Genomic DNA, 17,843 nt, shown 5'->3' on the forward strand with positions numbered 1-17,843 from the left:
TCACAGAAAATTGCAAAAATAGTACAAAGAATTACCATATACATTTCACCCAGACTCCCTAAGTGTTTCCATATTTGTTCTGTCTCTCTCTCTTTCTCGTTCTCTCTCTCTCCTTCTTCCTTTCCCCCTCTCTTTCTAGATATATTTTTATGATTCATTTAAAAATAAGTTATAGGCATAAAATCCCTTTACCCTTGTATACTTCAGTGTACATTTCCTAAAAACGAGAATATTCTCTTGCATAACCACTATACAATTATCAAAATCTGGAAATTTACTATCATCTAATCTACAAACTTTGTTCAATTGTCACCAACTGTCCCACTGTTTTTTTAGAGTAAAAAAGGAAAAAAAAAAAAACACCTTTTCTTTCCTTATGCAGGATCCAGGTTCAGGAACACATTGTATTTAATTGTCAATTCTCCTTACTCTCCTCTCATCTGCAGCAGTTTATCTTTCTTTGTCTCATGCCATTGACATTCTTGACTATTACAAACCATTTATTATCTCAGTTTGTAAGCAGATGGTATTCAATTTGCTTACAAACCTGCATCATCATTCCCATGTAATAAGCTTTGTAGATCGTTCTGACAAGCACATAAAAATAAGCACTCTTAAATATTTTTAAAGTCTATCAATGGCTTATGAGCCAACTGATAATTTTGAGAATTAATAAAGGAAAGAACCAAATATTGATCTTGCCTTCTCTTTCGAGCTGTACCACCAGTGACCAAACAGTAGAGGAAGTAAAATTACAGAAGGAATGACAAAATTAAAATATCACCACTTTACAACCCTTAATGAGTAAATAAATCTGAACAATGATCATCAGTGGCTGCTAATATACAAAAAGTCAGACATGTGGTTCTTGCTAGTCATATACAATGCTACCTATGAAGTACAATTGCCAAAAGAGCAAACCTCAGTTTCATCAAATCTCTCTAAATGAACACTGCCCAATGCAAGCCACTATGTCATTTTATATCTTCTTGCAGCCACATTAAAAACAACTAAAATAAATATGTGAAATTAACTTTACTAACATTTATTCAACCCAATATACCTAAAATAGTATCATATCAACATGAAATCAATATAAATTATTAAAGAGATGGTTTACATTCCTTCTTGTACTAAATCTTCAAAATCTGGTATGTACTTCACACTCACAGCACATCTCAATTTCAACTAGTGTTTAAAAACTTATTATTCAGAGCCTGACCTGTGGTGGTGCACTGGGTAAAGCATTGACCTGGGATGCTGAGGTTACTGGTTTGAAACCTCAGGCTTGCTTGGTCAAGGCACATATGGGAGTTGATGCTTCCTGCTCCTCCCTCTGTTCTCTCTCTCTCTTTCCTCTCTCTCTCTCTCTCTCTCTCTAATAAAAATGAATAAATAAAAAAACTTATTATTCAGATACTTGTTAAAGATAGTAAGGCAGACTCTTCTATTCAAGAGTACAACTACACTGGGGTTTTGCAGTAGGGGAGAAAGATTGGGCTCAACTGCAAATACAGGGAAAAGTGAAGATTTATATCCAAAGAACAGAGCAAGAATCAGTGGATGAAAAATTACTAAGATGAAACATCAGGCTAGTGGGCTTCTTCTAAGACAGACTCACCTGAAGGTAGGCCAGAGTGATAAGATATTGAAGGTAGGGGATGAGGAATTTTATCAGATATTAAGAATGAAAGATTTTTCACTAAACTAACCCAGAAGGATTCTTGCCAAAATGGACGTAAGCAGAGCAAGGACAAAGCCCAAGGCCAGAACCTAGTCAAAAAGATTCGGACTCAGAGGAGGTTGTCTCAAGTTTGGCCAAGGAGAAAGTCTTTGCCACTAGTCACACCTCAAGTGCTCAACAACCACAAAATGCCAGTGGCCACTATGTCGGACAGTGTAACTCTAGACAGAACTATCAGTGGGCAGGAAATGCAGAAGACCAAGGAACATGTTACACACCACCACAGAGAAGTAAGCAGCCAAAGCCAGACAGAAGGGTTCTTTACAAGACAATTTGACTTCTTCAACAAATAACTTTCAAGAAATAAAAGAGGAGATTGGGATGGTGGGAATCACACAGGAAAAGAGATTTAAAGTGCATATAATTCAATCACAATCTGTGGATCTTATTTGGGTCCTCATTCACACAAACTATAACAAATGTATGGCACTCGTGACACAAATGGAAATTTGATATTCTATGGTAGTAATTATTGTTTGATTTTTTCAGATGTGACAATAATTTTATGGTTAAGTGTAAAAAAAGTCCTTATAAAGATATACTGTGGGCCCTAGCCAGGGGCTCAGTGGATAGAGAATCTGCCTGGCGTATGGATGTCCTGTGTTTGATTCCTGGTTAGGGCACACAGGAGAAGTGACCATCTGCTTCTCCCCCCCACTTCTCTCCCTCTTCCTCTCCCACAGCCAGTAGCTCAATTGGTTTGAGTATGGCACTGGGCACTGAGAATAGCCCTGTTGGAACTCATCAGCCTGAGGTGCTAAAAATAGCGTGGTACTCCAGCATTGGCCCCAGATGGGGTTGCCAGTTGGATCCCAGCCGGGGCTCATGTGGGAGTCTGCCTCATTATCTCCCCTTCTATCACCTTAAAAAAAAATATATATATATACATATATATATATATATAGAGAGAGAGAGAGAGAGAGGGGAAAGAGAGAGAAAGGGTCAAGTATTTATGAGTAAAATTATATTGTTTCAGATTCACTTCAAAATTACAAGGGATATCCATTTGTATGAAATATTCAGAATACATATATCCCAGAGACCTAGAGCAGATTAGTGTTTGGCAGGACTGGAGGGAGGGGGAAGGGGAATGACTGCTTAAGGGAAATGGGGTTTCCTTTTGGGATGATAAAAACCTCCTGCAATTAGGTAGCTGTGATGGTTACACAAGATCATGAATTACTAAAGCTACTTAATTGTAAACTTTTAAATGGTGGAAATGGTGAATTTTATGTTAGATGAATGTTACCACAATAAAAAAAGAAATCTATTTGAAAGAAAAATAAAACTGTAATAGGGGAACATGTGGGATTATAGATGAAAACTGAGAGTTGATAATTGTCAAAAGTGGGTGATAGATACATACATGAGGAGGTTCATTTTATTATCCTTTTTATGTTGTGAATGTCTGAATTTCCATAATAAAAAAAAACTTAAACAAAGTCAACCATAAGGGAAATTTAATTGTGAACTGTGTATTAGATGATGTTAAATGATGCTATTGATTTTTAAAATGTGATAATAGGTCCTGGCCAGTTAGCTCAGTCAGTTAAAGCAATGCGAAATGCCAAGGTTGTGGGTTCTATTCCCATCAGGGCACATACAGGAAGCGACCAATGAATGCAGAACTAAGTGAAACAACAAATGAATGACTCCCTGTTTCTCTCTCTCTCTCTCTCTCTCTCTCTCTCTCTCTCTCCATCCCTCCCTCCCTCTCTTCCTCTGTCTCTCTAAAATCAATCAATAAATTTAAAAAATAAAGTGTGGCCCTGGCCGGTTGGCTCAGTGGTAGAGTGTCGGCCTGGCGTGCAGGGGATCCCGGGTTCAATTCCCGGCCAGGGCACACAGGAGAAGTGCCCATCTGCTTCTCCACCCCTCCGCCTCTCCTTCCTCTCTGTCTCTCTCTTCCCCTCCCGCAGCCGAGGCTCCACTGGAGCAAGGATGGCCCGGGCGCTGGGGATGGCTCCTTGGCCTCTGCCCCAGGCGCTAGAGTGGCTCTGGTCGCGACAGAGGGACGCCCCGGAGGGGCAGAGCATCGCCCCTTGGTGGGCAGAGCGTTGCCCCCTGGTGGGTGTGCCGGGTGGATCCTGGTCGGGCGCATGCGGGAGTCTGTCTGACTATCTCTCCCCGTTTCAAGCTTCAGAAAAATACAAAAAATAAAATAAAATAAGAAAATAAAGAAAATAAAAAATAAAGTGTGATAATGACATAGTGTTTATGAAAAACCCTTATGGATGCATTCTGTATTATCTACAGGCAAATGGTACAGTATTGTTAATTTGCATTAAATTACTCAGACACAAAAGAAAAAAGCTGGGAGAGATTAGTTTGAAACAAGAATCGCAAAATACTAACAACTGTTTTAGCTGAGTAATGGGTATAAGAGGAGAATTATATCAATCCCTCTAATTTTTATGTTTGAAGTTTTCCAAAATAAAATATTTTAGTTTTAAATAAAATTCCAACCCATATGAGCACCCCTTAGCAGTCCCAGCTTTAATTCCAATATGCAAGCTTTCACTTGGACTCCTATATCTGTTTTTCAACCTTAACACTAGACAGAAATGTTAAAATAACAATATAGCTCATCCCTTTCTCTTTGAAAATAATGACATCTCTGGCAACTACTCAGATTTTTTTTAAAGAATGTGACCTCATGAGAAAGTTCAGCACATCTGGCTGACAATGCCTGCCTTCCTTTTGTACCGAAAGAAATTAGAAGAGTATGTTCATTTTGAAGAGGATGTTTATTTCACATGTGGCATAGTATCCTCACAAGACTCGACCCTTTAACTGAAATGGGAGCCAGGAACAGCAGCACCCACTAATAAGCTGGAGTTTTTCTTTTTTTAGCTTCAGAACTTCTTGGGGGAATACGTGTTTTCAACCAGTTTCCACATTAGTACATATGCCAATTCAGTAACAAAAAGAACACTGGATTAAAAGAAATTAAAGAGTTTACCACCTCTGTAATTATTTCCATTTCAGAATCAGAGTGCTATACTTGCATTCATAGAAAAAGCCCTTAATGTACAATGAGGCTATAATACAGGCTTCATGCAACAGAAAAATTGGAAACATTTTTTGAGTTCAGGAAACTCATTCTCTATATTGACCTAAACCAGCTGCTTCATTTAAGCCAATGGATTTTTTAACCATGCTTTCTGGAGCCAGAACCCACCTAGCAAAGCCTCAACGCACTTTTGATCCTTTAGAAAAGCACTATTAGAAAACTTTTCAAGCCTATTACACCCCCAGAGATAACAACTGACTTAAAATATATATTTAGGCAAAAGTATGAGAGTCCATCAAATACATAGCATGACCCACTAGGATGACTAGAATCAAACAGAGAGATAATAACAAGTGTGAGGATGCAGAGAAACTGGGACCATCATACACTGCTGATGGGACTATAGAATGGTGCAGCTCTTAGGATAGCTGTCTAAGTTCCTTAAAAAATTAAACACAGAATTACCACATGACACAGCAATTAGAAATGAAAACATATGTCCACCAAAAACTTGTACACATATGTTCATAGCAGTGTGATTCATTTATCCATAAAATGGAAACAAATCTGCCAACTGATGCACAGATAAACAAAATGTGGTCTACCCATACAATGAAATATTATTGGACAATAAAAAGGAATGAAGTAATGGTACAAGCTACAATATGGATAAAACTGGAAAACATTATGCTAAGTGAAATAAGCCATACAGGACCATATAGTATATGATTCTATTTCTGTGAAATGTCCAGAGCAGGCAAATCTATAGAGACAGAGTGGCTGCCTGGGGCTGGATGGGGGCAGAAGGCAGAAAATGGGGAGTGACTGTTAGTGAGGACATGGTTTCCTTTTGGGGTGATGAAAATGTTCTGGAATGAGTTGTAATGTCCGCATAACCTTGTGAATATACTAAAACCCACTGAATTATACACCTTAAAAGGGTGCATTTTCTAATGTGTGAATTATGTCTCAATTTTTTAAAAAATTGTTTAAATGCACAGCATGTCACTACCACCTCGCCATTATTTCCTAGTTGGAGCAAAGAAAGAACAGTGTGTGGTGGGTATGAAAACAATCTAGTTCCTCTCCTTAACCCAAGTCATGCTTGGAATGTAACCACCAGCTTACACCAATCTACACTGACACAAACAAGCAACACTTCACACCAGGTGTTGCCACTCTTTGCCACTTCATTACATCATGCAAATGCCATGGTCACCTCGGACTACTTGGACTACTTCAACTAAAAACAAACATTAAGACTCAGCAGGCGGAGCAGTGCAACTAAGCCTTCTAAAGCGGTGCCCTTTGAACCCTTGCCTCTCCCTTCCTCTTTCTTCCCCTGGATCAGTCCCCCAGGGAAGGCCACGGTTCCTGAGAGCAGGACCACATGAGGTAGCTCGTCTGGGTGTCCAGGTGGGGAGGACAGGCCTCCAGCCTTTTCCCACGCTTCCTGACAGCTATTGCTCTTTCCCACCCTGTGGGGGAAATGGGTTTAATAGCTCGGCGAGGTCTCACTTGACACGGTGGGTATGCTAGGTAGGTTTCTGAAACTGTATAAACAGGATTTTCACAAGGATAACTGAAATTTGAACAGATTCATGATAGGCTTTAAAATAAATCTTACTATGAATCATTTTGTTAAATAATTATCTCTATTGTTTTGTTGGGTCATCATTGATTTTCATAACCTAGTTGACTTAGAGCACAGAAAACATATAATATAAATATTCTGTATTAGATACATTTACACATATCTGGATATTTAAGATCTGAACTGCATTATTTTCTGGGTTCAGGAAGCTCTTCTCCGATCAGAGAAGAGCTTCCTGAACCCAGAAAATAATGCAGTTCAGATCTTAAATAGTGAATTTACTTTAAAACATTCCTTTTAGGCCTGACCAGGTGGAGGTGCAGTGGATAGAGAGTTGGACTGGGATGCAGAGGACCCAGGTTCGAGACCCCGAGGTCGCCAGCTTGAACGCAGGCTCATCTGGTTTGAGCAAAGCTCACCATCTTGAATCCAAGATTGCTGGCTCGAGCAAGGGGTTACTCGGTCTGCTGTAGCCCCACAGTCAACGCACATATGAGAAAGCAATCAATGAACAACTAAGGTGTCTCAACAAAAAACTAATGATTGGTGCTTCTCATCTCTCTCCATTCCTGTCTGTCTGTCCCTATCTATCCCTCTCTCTCTGTAAAAAAAAAAAAAAAAAAAAAAAATTCCTTTTAGCAACTTTTTTTTTTTTTCTTTTTCCAAAGCCAGAAATGGGAAGGCAGTCAGACAGACTCCCGCATGCGCCCGACCAGTATCCACCCGGCACGCCCACCAGGGGGCGATGCTCTGCCCATCCGGGCGTCGCTCTGTTGCAATCAGAGCCATTCTAGCGCCTGAGGCAGAGGCCACAGAGCCATCTTCAGCGCCTGGGCAAACTTTGCTCCAATGGAGCCTTGGCTGCCGGAGGGGAAGAGAGAGACAGAGAAGAAGGAGAGGGGGAGGGGTGGAGAAGCAGATGGGTGCCTCTCCTGTGTGCCCTGGCCGGGAATCGAACCTGGGACTCCCACACGCTAGGCTGATGCTCTACCACTGAGCCAACCGGCCAGGGCCTCCTTTTAGCAACTTTCAAACCACACATCCAAAATGTACTTAGTAAGTTAGTAAGGCTAACTCTAAGCAGGCTTTGAGGTCTTATTTTTCTTTGTTCTTTTTTTGTTTGATACCTTTTTAAAATTTTATTTACTGATTTTAGAGAGAGAAGAAAGAGAGAAAGAGAAATACTGATTTCTTTTTCCCTTATTTCTGCATTCATTGCTTGATGATTGTGCCCTGACCGGAATCAAACCCACAACCTGAAGTATCGGGAGACACTCAACCAACTGTGCTTCACGGCCAGTATTTTTCTTTCTTTCTTTTTAAATAAATAAAAATTCTCCCTCAAATTAATTTATATAAGAATGAAGCAACCTGACCTGCGCTGGCACAGTGGATAAAGCATAAACCTGGAACGCTGAGGTCGCCGGTTCGAAACCCTGGCCTTGCCTGGTCAAGGCACATATGGAAAGCAACTATTCTGCTCCCAAAACTGAGGGGATATTTTATAGTTTCACATTCATTTTTAAATATCCCCTAATTTTTGTGAACAGTATGGTATGAGCTGATGCTTCCTGCTTCTTCTCTCTCTCTCTCTCTAAAAATCAATCAATAAAATTGTTTTAAAAGTTTAAAAAAGAAAGATATGGACTCTAACACATTTGCAGTACTTTTAGCACACCTAAAATATCATAAGAATGAGGCAGAATATAAACATGTAAAATAATAACTAAATTTTAAAAAATATAATTATCTGGCCCTAATTTTTACCAACAGATGAGTGGATAAACAAAATACGGCATATGCAAATAATGAAATATTATTCTGCCATACAAATGAAAGAAATCTTGACAAATGCCACAATATGGACAGACCATGAGGACATCCATAAAACAGTCAGACAGAGAAAGACAAATATTCTATGATCTCAAGTATATATGGAATCTAAAAATATCGAGCTCATAGAGACAGAGACTAGAATGGTGGTTGCCAGGGCCTCAGGAGAGGAAGAAATGGACAGGTGTCGGTCAAAGGGTACAAACCTCAAGTTATAAAATGAGTAAGTTCTCTATAACAGAATTGAGAGCCCAGAAATAAATCCACATGTATACAGGCAAATAATTTTTGACAAAGGAGCCAACAATACACAATGGAGAAAAGAGAGCCTCTTCAATAAATAGTGCTGGAAAAATTAGAAACACACATGCAAAAGAATGAAACTAGACTAGTTTGTCCCCATGTATGTATAAAAATTCAAAATAGATCAAAGACCTAAATATAAGATGTGAAATAATAAATTAAATAGAAGAAAACATAGGTACTAAACTTATGAACCTTGGTCATAAAAAACATTTTATGAATTTGACCCCAAATCAAAGTCACCAAAGGCAAGGGAAGTAAAGGCAAAAATAAATGAATGGGACTATGTCACACTAAAAAGTTTGTGCACAGCAAAAGAAACCTATAACAGAACAAAAAGGCAACTGACTGAATCGGAGATATTTGCAAACAATAGCTCTGACAAGGGGTTAATATCCAAAATATATAAAGAACTCATAAAACTCAACAAAAACAAACAATCCAATTTAAAAATGGGCAGAGGACCTGAATAGACACGTCTCCCAAGAAGACACACAGCCTGCACATAAATGAAGATGCCCCTCTCCACTAGCTAGTAGGGAAATGCGAATCAAAAGCACAATGAGATATCACCTCACACCGCTTAGACTGCCTTTTTTTTTTTCTTTTTTCTTTTGTGGCAAAGACAGAGAGAGGGATAGATAGGGAGGGACAGACAGGAACAGAGAGTGATGAGAAGCATCAATCATCAGTTTTTCGTTGCAACACCTTAGTTGTTCATTGATTGCTTTCTCATATGTGCCTTGACCGCGGGCCTTCAGCAGACCGAGTGACCCCTTGTTCAAGCAGCAACCCTGGGTCCAAGCTGGTGAGCTGTGCTCAAACCAGATGAGCCCGTGCTCAAGCTGGCGACCTCGGGGTCTCGAACGTGGGTCCTCCACATCCCAGTCCGACGCTCTATCCGCTGCGCCGCCGCCTGGTCAGGCAGATTGCCTTTTATCAACAAGACAGGTGGTAACAAGTGCTGGAGAGGCTGTGAAGAAAAAGGAACCCTCATTCACTGTAATGAGAATGTAAACTGCTACAGCCACTATGGAAAACAGTCTGGCAGTTTCATAAAGAATTAAGAATAGTTACCAAATGACCCAGAAGTCTCTCTTCTAGGTATCTACCTGGAAAACTTAAAAACATTTATTCACAAAGATATAGGCACCCCCAGGTTCACTGCAGCATTATTCACTGTGGCTGAGACATGGAGACAACCAAAGTGTCCTTTAATAGAGTCAGATAAAGAAAATGTGATACATGTGTACAATAAAATACACTCAGTCACAAGAAGATGAAATCCTGCCATTTTCAACAACATGGATGGACCCTGAGAATATTATGCTAAGCAAAATTAGGCAGGAAAAGCTAAGAACTATATGATTTCACTCAAATGTGGGATATCAAACTGAAACTCATAGGCACAGACTATAGTATGGTGGTCACCGGAGGGACGGGGACACAGTAAAGGGTAAAGGGGGTCAAATATACGGAGACGGAGGATGATTTGACTTTGGGAGGTGGGCACACAGTGCAGTATACAGATCATGTGTCATAGAAATCTACATCGGAAACCTATATGGTCCTATTACCCAATGCCACCCACCATAAATGTAATTTTAAATAAGATGAGTAAGTTCTGGGATGTAATATACAGCATGGTGACTATAGTTAACAATATTGTATTGTATACTTGAAAGTGACTGAGAGAGAAGACCTTAAAAGTCCCCTACTGTGGATATTTTGATAAATTATACAGTGTTGATGCCAATGGTTCTCCTTCCTACTGCCAAGGCTTTCCTGTCCCAGAGCCCTCCTTAGTCACCTTCCAACAAGTAGCATACCTCCGACAAGTGCTGGCTGAGTGTAGTCCTCAGATCACTGGTGAGGCCAGGTCTGCAGAAGGGGTCCACCGTTCAGGAGTCTGAGAGGAAAAATAAAAACAAATAAATATGAAATGTAAAGTAAATTAGGATTTTCACAGAGACTCCAATTACTATTACAATTCTAAAGTTTGTGCATTCACCATAAAGACTGAATTGATCAGTTTCTTTCAGCTAACATTCAGTTGCTAGGGAACAGTTGACCTCAGCTAAAGTATTGTTATGTCATTTGCATATTATTACTTAGATTTGTCCAATTTTCATTTTTTGTTGTAACCAAAACACTTCTTCATATTCCCAATTTGTAAAACTGGGTCAGCAGTCCATTGAAACATAAAAGCAGCTAAGAAAAAGTTATCTAAGTACTGCAGTGCAGAATAAATTCATAAATGTTAAAGTGAATAGTAAGTCTGTGCGAAAACTGACTGTATTGCTGGGACAAGAAAATCTGTAAGTGTGTTGGGCAGACAAAAAAGAACAGGAATAAGAAATACTATAATTATATAAAAATTAGACTTTGTCTCCAGATCTCTGTACTTTGCCCGTTCTGAAACTGTCAAATAGTGGCAGAAGGCCACTGAACCCTTTGAATACTGTTCATTAACAAAGCACAACGACCTCTCAGATAAACTGAGAATTTCCAGGATAACCTCAAAATTGTGCTTTCCAGGATGCTAAAGGTTCAACTTGTACTACTGCCAACAAATTTGTAGAACTACTCACAAAATTAATGGAAATGTTATGCTAAGAAGGAAAATAGAATGGCCAGTTGCCAAAACTCGCTGATCAAATGATGATGTTATACATCTCCTAATATCAAGGGGATTCTGTATAAACAAGCACTTATTATGCTATTTATGTAAATAAATAGTTCACATTACAGCTCTAATGAATTTGTTCTAGGCGGCCCTGGCTGGTTGCTCAGTGCATAGAGCATCGTCAGCCTGGCATATGGACTTCTCGGGTTCCATTCCCACTCAGGGAACACTGGAGAGGCAACCATCTGCTTCTCCTCTCAACCATTTCCCTCTTCACTCCTCCTCCCCTCCTTCAGCCAGTGACTCAACTGGTTCAACCACATCAGCCTTGGGTGCTAAAAATAGCTTAGTACTCCAGCATCGGCCCCAGATGGGGTTACTGGGTGGATCCCGATGGGAGCATATGCGGGAGTCTATCTCACTATCTCCCCTCCTCTTACTTAAAAAAAAATTTTTAATTGTTTCTTAGCACATAAAATGATCATATATGAGTGAGATGTGCTCAGTGTTTTATCTCTGAACACCCATATTACACAGCAATTTTTTGTTTAGGTAAAAACTATTGTGGAAGCCAGTGCTGCGGTAGCACCAGCTATGTACACAGCAAGGCAGGGCTTTGCTAGGTGAGTCAGTTTGCTGGCAAGGGACAGAATAACAGTTGAAACTGCCTTATGCCACTGGTCATTTATTGGCTCATACAACTTACTTCAGGCACTCAAGAAATATCATCACAATTTCTTTTCGCTCCTACTCTCCTTGGTGAGCTTTATTTTCAGGCTCCAGAGACTGTCCCCAGCTGTTCCAATCACACAGACTCTCAGGCTGAATTCAACTGGCTGCTCTTCCAACACTCCAACTAACATCTACTTGAATTTCATTGGTTAAGTCTAACTGGGTCACGTGTCCAACCACAAATCAGCTTCTTTGGCCAAAGGAACGCTAAACTTCGGCCACACTTAAGTCACCATCCACCCCTAGAACTGGGGATGAATTCAATTCCCACCAAAGTACAGAATCTGAGATGCAAGAGAGGCTGCTGGTCTTCGAAATGAAAATCAGAAAATTACCGTATTTTTCGCTCCATAAGACGCACCTGACCATAAGACACGCTGAGGGTTTTGAGGAAAATAAAAAAATATATATATTCTGAACCAAATGATGTGTTAAAATATTTAATAAAATACCGTATTTTTCGCTCCATAAGATGCATGGGCATTTCCCCCTCCACTTTTGGGGAAAAGAAGTGCGTCTTATGGAGCGAAAATTTACGGTATATCAAGCAAAGGTTAAATGGATAATAGATGACAGCTACAGTGTGTGACTAAAATGACACTTCTTCTCACACTCTTTTAGTCACTCAGGACAGCTGAACGTCAGCCACCTACTTCTGGATTCAATGTGGAAGTAATCTGACTAAACTGCCACCATGAGTGCCTGTTTTTTCATTATGCTATGAAAAGAAATAGGCAGCATATATAAAATGGCTTTTCCATATTGGAGTACATTAACTATCAAGAAAAATGATGCTTATATAAGCATGACACTGATCATGTCAGGAAAGACTATTTCTGCATATTTCAGGGTCTGCTGCTTTCAAAAGTGCAATTCAGTGATACATTTAATACATTGGATCATTTCAGTTTATCACTTGAGATTCAAAATATTGTGATTTCTAATGTTCAGCATAAGATATTGGAATTTTCAGAGAAGACCGGACTCAATCTGCAGGACTTTGACCCTCTTCCAGCCTTGATGAGTCCCTTCACTTGATGGAGAAAGAAACGACTGCTGTATCTTGGGGTATATTTTAGAATTAGATGCTATTCTACTCAAACAAGGCACATTTACCTCGTGTGTGTGTGTGTGTGTGTGTGTGTGTGTGTGTGTGTGTGTGTAGGGTCCATTTTAAAATCGTACTGGAAAGAGTGAAAGGAAATTTTTAAAGGTACAGACATGCAAAGAAACAAAAAGCCCTGGAGAAGGCAACAGCAGATAAGATACGACAACAAAATTTTGAAACCTGCAAAGTGGATAGCCAAATGGTATATATGACATAACAAAGCAGAAAAAGTTAAGTGCCTCCAAGGTGAAAAACCAACAGAGCGCCAACCCAAGCACCAAGGTCACCGGTTCAAGCCCGGAGTCACCTGCTGGATTGCAGGTGTCACCGATCCTGGGTCCCTAGCTCGACTGTAGGGTCACTGCTGAGGTTGCTGGTTGATCCCAAGGGTGCTGGCTCATGCCCTGAGGTCACTGGCTGGAGCCCTGGTCAGGGCACATATGAGAAGCAATCAATGGCACAGTTAACTAGAACAACGAGTTGATGCTTCTCTCCCTCCCTCAAAAGAAAAAAGAAGAAGAAAAGAAAAAAGGAAGGGGGAAAGGAAGAAAGAAAGGAAGGAAGGTATAAAGGAAGGAAGGAAGGAAGGAAGGAAGGAAGGAAGGAAGGAAGGAAGGGAGGGAGGGAGGGAGGGAGGGAGGGAGGGAGGGAGGGAGGGAGGGAGGGAGGGGAAGATGGATGGATGGATGGATGGATGGATGGAAGGAAGGAAGGAAGGAAGGAAAGGGAAGATGGATGGATGGGAGGGAGGGAGGGAGGGAGGGAGGGAGGGAGGGAGGAAGGAAGGAAGGAAGGAAGGAAGGAAGGAAGGAAGGAAGGAAGGAAGGAAGGAAGGAAAGGGAAGATGGATGGATGGGAGGGAGGGAGGAAGGGAGGAAGGGAGGAAGGGAGGAAGGGAGGAAGGAAGGAAGGAAGGAAGGAAGGAAGGAAGGAAGGAAGGAAGGAAAGGGAAGACGGATGGATGGGAGGAAGGGAGGAAGGGAGGAAGGGAGGAAGGGAGGAAGGAAGGAAGGAAGGAAGGAAGGAAGGAAGGAAGGAAGGAAGGAAGGAAGGAAGGAAAGGGAAGACGGATGGGAGGGAAGGGAGGGAGGGAGGGAGGGAGGGAGGGAGGAAGGAAGGAAGGAAGGAAGGAAGGAAGGAAGGAAGGAAGGAAGGAAGGGGAAGATGGGTGGAGGGAGGGAGGGAGGGAGGGAAGGGAAGATGGATGGATGGAGGGAGGGAGGGAGGGAGGGAGGGAGGGAGGAAGGAAGGAAGGAAGGAAGGAAGAAAGGAAGGAAGGAAGGAAGGAAGGAAGGAAAGGGAAGATGGATGGATGGAGGGAGGGAGGGAAGAAGGGGAAAAGACAATCCATAGCAATCCATGTTCTCCCAAGAAAGTCTAGAAACTAGAGGGAGAAGGCCCTCTTAAGGTGGGGTGCAGGGTGGAACCCAAAACAGAATGAGTGAAAGGTTTTTCAAAGCAACAGCTACATACTAAGTCTTCATCCTACCCCCAACCATTCCCAAATATAGAACAAATGTGTGTGAAAATTTTATTTAGTTTATAATAAAGGAGCCTTGTAGCATGGCAAAAATGGTCCAAAGATCTTTAAAGAAACTGAAATGTGGCCCTGGCCGGTGGCTCAGTGGATCGAGCGATGGCCCAGCGTTATGGATGTCCTAGGTTCAATTCCCGGTCAGGACACATAGGAGAAGTGACCATCTGCTTCTTCCCCACTTCCACACACCCCCCTCTCTTCTCCTCCAGCACCAGTGACTCAATTTGTTCGAGTGTGTCCCGGGCACTGAGGATAACTCAGCTGGTCCGAGTGTCAGTCTCGGGCGCTGAGGAGAATTTAGTGGGCAGCAGTGCTACACTGGGCAGCGGTCTCAGGAAGAGAAGGGACACGGGTTCCTGCCTCTGGGAGGCATCCTCATAGGCAGTGGGTAGAAGCTGTGCACCAGTCCCTGGAGTGATAACCCTCCCAGCAGCAAGTCTGCCTGCCAACCCAGGCACCTTCGTTCCCTAGCAACGTGCTTCAGAAACAAGGGACTTCCGTTTTGTGGCTGCCAGGTAGAAATAAGCTCCCAGTTGGTTAAAACCATCTCTCCTGAAAAACCAAAATCATATAAAAAGGTCAACCTCAAACTAAATTTGGACTTTATTCCTTTCATCTTCCCTTGCTTGGAAGAATAACACAAATAATCTATCTCTGCTTTGCAGTAGGTTATTTCTTCCTGGCTTATTAGGAGACATTACGCTGTACGCTTTGGCTTATTAAATTCCCACAATGAAATTGTGTTCAGTAAAGTCCTGGCAAAGACAGAATCAGTCTCTGAGCATAATTTTGCCACCCAAAACTAAACACCCATCCTCATACAGGGTCATTCGTTTCTTTCTCCTCTTTTTTCTAAAATCACTGTTCATGAATAAATCTTATTCCCTACTTCTTTAGGGTTCTAACCTTTGATTTACCAAAACCTTAACTTTCCTCAAAAACCCAGGCTTATGCAAATAAAAAGCACTGACTTTTACACTGTGTCCAATACTGGCTCTCTCAAAATACCACTAAAATAAACTACTGATGGGCAAAGCTGAGCTGACTGCTGATTTCAGTAAGGGAGATCTCTACCTTGACAATCTTACAGAATCTCCAAAGGACAAAGGCAAAATTGGGATATTTGCCAGGGTTTTCTCACCAGGTCTGATTTAAGGCTGGTCTTTTGATCTGGGGGCTTGATTAGGATTGAGTAAGTATGGATCTTGATATATTATAGAGTAGCTTTAGGACTGATAGACACAATGAGGTGAGTGCTTCAATCAAGTCTCAGAGAACAGTCACATGATGCTATCTATTGTGATATTGAGTTTCTGACATTTCTTTAAATCAAAGATTTCTGAACAGAACAATTCTTATTTACACTTTTATTTTCCTAGGTCAGCATTTCCTGGATAGTTATGTCATTTTTGATGAAGACATTGGGATAGTAAAGCATGTTAATAAAGGCCGTAAACTGTGTGGGAACAGATGGTTTTCACTCTCAACCACAACCTCTGAAATGAGTTTCAGAAGCTGTTTTGGTATTTAAAAGCTAGACATTGACTTTCTCTTTGCATCCCTGCTGCAATCATCTTTAAAATCTTCAAAACAATGGATGTTTCTGGCTTAGAGTGGTAAGATTTGGGTTTTAAAGTACAACCTTGAAAGCACATTAACACATCTCTAGCTTTTACCTTCCTACATAAATGTGTTCAACCCTCTTGAATTTTTTAAAATAAATCTCTCCAGGTAATCTGGAGTTTCATGCGGCATTCATCACTGTCTGTGTTCCTGGCACGTGTGGTTCCTGGTCATGATCAGAGACCTGCTGCTGGAGGGCAGGGAGGGTCCGTGGCCTCTCTGCACCCCAGCAGCTCCCGGAATAGCTTCTGTGCACAGCAGGTGTACCTTAACTGCCTGGTGAACTGCATTAATAAAGTAGACAAGAGAGAGCAAAAAGCAGCAAATGATAACCCCAAACAAAAACAATAGCAATCTCAAGCTTTGTGAAATGGAGGCCCACAGTCACTCACAATTCTTCCCTCTGTCCCCAGCAATCTGTCTTCTTTCTCTTCCCCACTGCTTTTGCTAAAAGTACAGATGACATCATAACCACAAATTCAATGGTCATCTCCTTTTTAAAAAAATCTTTTTGAATTGAGAGCAGGGGAGGCAGAGAAGAAAACTTATGCATGCGCCCTCCACTGGGATCCACCTGGAAAGCCCCCTATGGGGGGATGCTCTACCCATCTAGGGCATTGTTCCATTGCTCAGCAACCAAGATATTTTTAGTGCCTGAGGAGTAGGCTACAGAAGAGCCATCCTCGGTGCCAGCGGCCAACTCAGTCAAGCCAATTGAGCCATGGCTGTGGAAGAGAGGGGGAAGGGAGAGGGGTAGAGAAGCAGACAGTCACTTCTCCTGTGTGCCCTGACCTGGAATTGAACCCAGGACATCCACACAGAGGGCAGACGCTATACCACTGAGCCAACCAGCCAGGGCCTCAATGGTCATTTCTTATTCCTTATCCAGCTCCCTGCCCATCTAGAACTGAGAAGGAATTATCAGACAGGATAAAAGATAATCCAGAAAGCATAAACTCATTGGGGTCTATAGAATAATTTTAAGGAGGAGGCAATGATTGAATTGTCAGATATTGCAGAGAGATAGGACCAAAAAACTAATAATCTTACACTTTTGGGCAGGTAGGGGTGATTTGTTTGGAGAGAAACTGCAGCCACTTGGGACTCAACACTCCTCCCTTGTTTCTCTTCTCCAGAAGTTTCCACCATTTAACTATGGTTGGTACTGACTGCAAATGCAGGCAGAAGCCTGTTCTCAAACCAAGACTGATGGATACTCCTGTTGGTTTATTACTAATCCTAAAAAGTCTAAAGTTCTAAAGAACCTCATTTTCAGTTGTATTTGGGGATGTTATTGTTTTGTCTTTTTCTCCCACTCTTCACTTTTTATACAGCAGTACAAGTGTATAGACTTTGTCAAAGTTCTCAGAGACCGCCAGAACCAGCCCTTGGTCACCCGAAGCTGGGCTCATTAAACCTGCTGAGTAAGGGAATGTCAGACCTGCAACACAACGTGCTAGTTTTCCCAGGCTACCCCTACTCGCTGTCCCTTTATCCTTTCCCAGCATGTCCTCTAATAAGTCTCCTGCAGATATAACTGGCCTGTGTTTGCTTCTTGGAGGATCTAAACTGAGAGAGCTCCCCTAAAACACCAGTGTTCCAAGAGAAAAGAAGCAGAATCTTATCCAATGCTCCTCAAGCTAGGCTCAGAGCTGGCACAAGGCCTTTGATGCCACATTCTATTGTTTAACTCGTCACGGACCAGCCAGATTCCCCATAGGAGGGGAATA

The 17,843-nt window shown here is 41.5% G+C and overlaps 1 protein-coding gene across 1 annotated transcript in view; it reads right to left on the minus strand.

Annotated features, from left to right (window-relative positions):
* The window catches only part of LOC136316917 (sal-like protein 4), a 63,825-nt gene that overhangs the window by 5,353 nt on the left and 40,629 nt on the right, over positions 1–17,843 (minus strand). Inside the window, exon 4 of the mRNA XM_066249279.1 lies at positions 10,317–10,396. The gene's annotated coding sequence lies outside the window, so the exon portion shown is untranslated. The remainder of the gene's footprint in view (positions 1–10,316; positions 10,397–17,843) is intronic.

The sequence above is a fragment of the Saccopteryx bilineata genome, chromosome X, assembly GCF_036850765.1.
Source record: "Saccopteryx bilineata isolate mSacBil1 chromosome X, mSacBil1_pri_phased_curated, whole genome shotgun sequence".
Classification (NCBI taxonomy): domain Eukaryota; kingdom Metazoa; phylum Chordata; class Mammalia; order Chiroptera; family Emballonuridae; genus Saccopteryx; species Saccopteryx bilineata.